Consider the following 6000-nt stretch of genomic DNA (forward strand, 5'->3'; position numbering starts at 1 on the left):
CTGCTATTACATCCCATGAATGATCACATGGAGCACAGGCAACCTATACACACAAATACATGCATAGCTTAAATATATATATATAGTATATATATATCAGCTAAGTGACAACAAGGACACCGATTCCTCTAACCGGCATCACTGAGAGCAAACACCCCACCAACTACACACACACTGCTCCCCATGCACAAAGCATACCCACATTGTACATCTCTCCTATTTCTGAGGCGGCAGCTGGACTCCAGGTCGGGAAGAACCCGGGAAAACTTCCGGTTCCGGAGCTCACGGGCTCCGAGCTGAGAGAACGGCAAGCACCACACAACGCATGCGCGTCAGGCTCCAGCGACCGTACATTGTCTCCGCCCACGGTGTTGCCGTGATGCGTTCATTGCGCATGCGCTTCTGTCCAGTCCCTTCCCACAGTTATTTGTATATGGAGTAGTACTGTTCAGTTTGGGGAGGGCACTCGGTTCCTCGAAAGCTATGATGTTGTAATTTGTAGAAAGAACCAATTGATCTTTGGCATACAATATATTACCGGTGCATTGGTAAAAGGCATTTTCATTCTTTTGAAAACGCTTGTTGTGTTTTTATAGCACTTTTTATTGCATTAAAATCACACATACACTGGAATTAAAAAAGAATGGCGTGTGCATTCTAAAACCTCGTACACACAATCAGGGCCGCTGATAGGCCAGTACAACTGGCCCTGTTGTACCGGGCCCGGAGTCCTCAGCTCTGCAGGGGGGCCCGGGCAATCTAAAATCTAAAACACAGTGCAGAATAATTAAAAAAAAAGCCTTTTTGAATTCACAGCATCCCCTCTCCTACTTACTAAACTGGTGTTTTTCCTTTTTCTGGGCCCCTCTGCAATAATGTGCTGGTATGTGTGGGAGGGACTACTTCTTCTGTTTCGGGCGCATGTCTATTCAGTGCCCGCTCTGCATAGGATTCCTGCCTGTAGCCTGTGTAATGCCTTCCCCTGCCCTGGCGGAGTGATCTCTCTTCCCCTGCTTATGGTGCTCAGCTCTGCTCCCCACTTGGCCAGGAAGCTGTGTCTGTGAGGAGGCAGAGAGGAAACATCTCAGCCACAGGCAGCCGACATTTCTCTCCAGAAAGCAGGTAACAGCACTGCAGGAAGGAACTGAGGAGAAGAAGAGGTAAGTTAGTGAGGAGAAGAAGAGATTCATGATCGGGAGGCTGCCAGACTGTCACAGTGCAGTGCCTAACACAGCAGAACAGTCAGGTGTGTCTGAACACTGAAGACACATTTTATTTCCCACAAAGTCAGGCAGGGCTAAAGATTGAAGGAAAGCCCAGAAAATCCAGATTGTTTCTTTATGTATTTGACTTTGTAAACGTTTACAGGATTGATGTAGCTAAATGTGCTTGCCTCACTGGTATTATTTCCCAAGTCAGCCTAAAGACTTCTATAGTAGAAAAAAAAAGTTATGCTTTCAAATTTGTGCTTTTTAATCAAACTATCTGAGAACAGAAAAGCTTTTTTTTCAGGTTGGAAATAAAATGATCAATAACCATAGCAGTGTGTGTCATTGAAGGCATCCTGTCACTTCTGTCACAAGGGAAAGTTACAGGAGTTCACTATGTAATGAACAGAGGATTCTCTCTGCCAGAGGTGGGAAGTATTGTGACTCTGCCCTAAAAATCTCTACTTTCACTTTATCTAAAAACTCCAATCCCAGACAGAGAGATGGGGAGAGACAGACTGAGAGGAGAAGAGAGAGATATTTATATAGATGGGGAGAGAGATGGAGAGACAGAGAAAGAAATAGAGAGAGAGAGACTGAGAGGAGAAGAGAGAGATATATAGATGGGAGAGAGAGAGAGACTGAGAGGAGAAGAGACAGATATATATATGGGAGAGAGAGAGAGACTGAGAGGAGAAGAGAGAGATATATAGATGGGAGAGAGAGAGACTAGGAGGAGAAGAGACAGATATATATATGGGAGAGAGAGAGAGACTGAGAGGAGAAGAGAGAGAAATATAGATGGGAGAGAGAGAGACTGAGAGGAGAAGAGAGAGATATATAGATGGGAGAGAGAGAGACTGAGAGGAGAAGAGAGAGATATATAGATGGGAGAGAGAGAGACTGAGAGGAGAAAAGAGAGATATATAGATGGGAGAGAGAGAGACTGAGAGGAGAAGAGAGAGATATATAGATGGGAGAGAGAGAGACTGAGAGGAGAAAAGAGAGATATATAGATGGGAGAGAGAGAGACTGAGAGGAGAAGAGAGAGATATATAGATGGGAGAGAGAGAGACTGAGAGGAGAAAAGAGAGATATATAGATGGGAGAGAGAGAGAGAGAGACTGAGAGGAGAAGAGCGAGATATATAGATGGGAGAGAGAGAGAGAGACTGAGAGGAGAAGAGAGAGATATATAGATGGGAGAGAGAGAGAGAGACTGAGAGGAGAAGAGAGAGATATATAGATGGGAGAGAGAGAGAGACTGAGAGGAGAAGAGAGAGATATATAGATGGGAGAGAGAGAGAGACTGAGAGGAGAAGAGAGAGATATATAGATGGGAGAGAGAGAGAGACTGAGAGGAGAAAAGAGAGATATATAGATGGGAGAGAGAGAGACTGAGAGGAGAAGAGAGAGATATATATATGGGAGAGAGAGAGACTAAGAGGAGAAGAGACAGATATATATATGGGAGAGAGAGAGACTGAGAGGAGAAGAGACAGATATATATATGGGAGAGAGACTGAGAGGAGAAGAGAGAGATATATAGATGGGAGAGAGAGAGACTAAGAGGAGAAGAGAGAGATATATATATGGGAGAGAGAGAGAGACTGAGAGGAGAAGAGAGAGATATATAGATGGGAGAGAGAGAGACTAGGAGGAGAAGAGACAGATATATAGATGGGAGAGAGAGAGACTGAGAGGAGAAGAGAGAGATATATAGATGGGAGAGAGAGAGACTGAGAGGAGAAGAGACAGATATATAGATGGGAGAGAGAGGGACTGAGAGGAGAAAAGAGATGGAGAGAGAGACAGAAAGAGAAAGAGAGGGAGAGAAAAAGAGAGATGAAAGGGGAAAGAGATGGAGAAAACAAGATATAGAGAGAATTAGAGATGGAGGGGCAGACAGAAAGAGAGAGACCGAGAGAAAGAGACAGATAAATATTATAGAGAGAGCGGTGGACAGAGAGAGAGAGATGGAGAAAGAGAGGGAGATGGAGAGAGCAATAGAGAAAGAGAGGGATAAAGAGAGAGAGAGAGATGAAAGGGGAAAGAGACTGAAAGAGAGAGATAGAGAAAACGAGATAGAGAGAATTACAGATGGAGGGGCAGACAGAAAAAGACAGATTGATAAATATTATATAATATAAGATAAAGATGGAGAGAGATAGAGAGAGAGAGAGAAAAAGAGAAATGGAGAAAGAAGCAGAGAGGTAGGCAGAAAGAGAGAGGGGCGGAGAGAGTGAGAAATAAAGAGAGAGAGAAAGAGAGAGAGATAGAGAAAGATAGAGAAAGAAAGAGAGACAGAGAGTTAAAGATTATATATCACAAAATAAAGATAGATAGAGAGGGAGAGAGACTGAAATGATAGAGATACAGCAGAGAGAGAGATAGAATGAATATATATCATAGATACAGAAAGAGAAATGGGCGGAGAGGGAAAAAGAGAGAGCAGAAAGATATATGGAGAGAGAGGAAAGGATGAGCTACCAAAAAAAAAGAAAGGAACAGAGTGAACGACTGAGGGAGGGAAGAGAGAGACAGAGAACAGAAGAGAGTGCAGAGAGGAGCAGTGAGATGAACTGGAAGATCTATATACAGTATTTGAAGCATCAGCTTTTATCAAGAGAACAGGAACTTGTATAGAAGGCTGTATACGGTGGCACCTGCAGCTCCTCAGGTGCAGAAATTTTATGCCCAGCTTATTTTTAGCCTCCATGTATATAAGGGCCTGAGTTCCCATCACCACCGGGGTAGGGATAGCAGTGGCGGCAATTTATTTCAGAGCCACCACAGTGCTATTTCAAAACAGTTAGCTTAGCCCCAGCATTTTCTGTGTGCCCCCCTTTGAATTTAGTACTAGAATCACCGACTGTCTGTGAAAGCCAGGATTTAGTCCTGGTTCACATTAGTACGATATCAGACATCGCATATGATTTGGAGCGCACTGCTCTGCAAATCACATGCGATGTCTGTGCGATGCAAATTCAGCCATACAGATTGTATGGCTGAATTTGCATCGCATTCGAACACAACTCGCACAGGACCCTTCTTTTTTGGTCCGCAGCAGAATCGGATCGCATGGTGGTTCACACCTATGCGATTCATGTTCGAACTGACAGTTCGCACTGCGATATGCAAACTGATCTGGAGGTGTTGTTAACCCTGTATTGACACCCCCAACAATTCGCATATGGCAGTGTGAACTGCTTGTGATTTGAATGTGATGCGGGAACCTGCAGTGGATTCACAGGGTTCCCGCATTGCATTTATGTGAACCGGCACTTAACACTAAACCCAGAAGCTGAAAAAATATTTTCCTGTGCTACACAGCATTCCATAGGAGTGCCTGTAGCAGACCACTGTGTGTCACTCCCAGCTTCTGTAGCCTCCTGGGATCTGTGAAGATTTTACATGAATAACTAAAAGCTCATAAGAAGCTGATCATTGTAAGCCCCCTCTCAGTGGTAAATGGTTTCTCTCATCTCTGTAAACTGATACATCTCCAGGAGAGCTTGTTCTTTTGAAAGACAAAAGACTTACTAGCTAGATCACCATATAAAAATTAAGGAAAGAGAGTCTAAAAAAGAAAACTAATGCAATGCAATATACTAAATGTCTGCTTTTGGGTTTAGGACTGCTTTAAATATACAGTATCTCACAGAAGTGAGTACACCCCTCACATTTTTGTAAATATTTTATTATATCTTTTCATGTGACAACACTGAAGAAATGACACTTTGCTACAATGTAAAGTAGTGAGTGTACAGCTTGTATAACAGTGTAAATTTGCTGTCCCCTCAAAATAACACACAGCCATTAATGTCTAAACCGCTGGCAACAAAAGTGAGTACACCCCTAAGTGAAAATGCCCAAATTGGGCCCAATTAGCCATTTTCCCTCCCCGGTGTCATGTGACTCGTTACAAGGTCTCAGGTGTGAATGGGGAACAAAACTTTACAATCACTTTAAAGTCCCTTCTATTGCACTCAGCCTACTCCAAATCTCCAACTTTCTTCTGCAGTGCTCCGTCTTCCTGATACAGGGAAAGTGGAAAGCAGAGCTTCTGGAGCTCACAGAGGACATTACAAGGAGGCAGAAAACCACTATTTCAGGAAAAATAGATTATAGGGCCAGTAAGCAGTGGATATCTATGATTTTTATTTTTGAGCAACCATGAGTGTTTTTGAGCTGATAGTATCTTAAGACACTGGGCTCCATCCCTGAAACCTATCTACCGCTTTAAGAGCAGTGTTAAAAAAGCTCATAGCATTTTTCAAAAAATGTTTTGCCATTCAGCAAAAACGCTTGTAAACTATTTATTTCATAGAGCTATCCTGAGATAAAAGAGGTCTGTTCCCCTCTGAATTCAGTATTCCTTTTAGATAATCAAACCTATAACTGGCTGGAGGAAGATAAATATCACTTAAAGACAAAACTGCACTTTGTTTCCAGGCGGGGTCTAGGGAGGGGCCAGGGGCGGGGTCTGGGGAGGGGCAAGGGGTGGGGCTTAAGGGGCCCCATCAGGTAGGCTGTACGGGGCCCCATGATTTCTATCAGCGGCCCTGCACACAATCAGATTATTGAACAATTTTTCGTACGATTTTTGTTGCATGCTAGTCTCATATACAAAGTGAAGGGGTTATTTTCATAGAAAAATTACCGTACAGAATTCTACTTCAGAAGTGATGTCATGTGTTGAATTGTTTTGTATGTACTCTCGTTTCTGAGCATGCCTAGTCTTGCTCTTACGATTTACAAAAACTGTTCTAATTAAACAAAAATCGGACGTG

At 43.1% G+C, this 6000-nt stretch overlaps 1 protein-coding gene across 1 annotated transcript in view; it reads right to left on the bottom strand.

Annotated features, from left to right (window-relative positions):
• Positions 1-347, bottom strand: part of SPECC1L (sperm antigen with calponin homology and coiled-coil domains 1 like) — a 196064-nt gene extending 195717 nt beyond the window's left edge. The window contains exon 1 of the mRNA XM_082244158.1: positions 203-347. The gene's annotated coding sequence lies outside the window, so the exon portion shown is untranslated. The remainder of the gene's footprint in view (positions 1-202) is intronic.
• Between the last annotated feature and the right edge of the window lie 5653 nt (positions 348-6000).

The sequence above is a fragment of the Pelophylax lessonae genome (genome assembly GCF_965119305.1).
Source record: "Pelophylax lessonae genome assembly, chromosome: 1".
Taxonomy (NCBI): domain Eukaryota; kingdom Metazoa; phylum Chordata; class Amphibia; order Anura; family Ranidae; genus Pelophylax; species Pelophylax lessonae.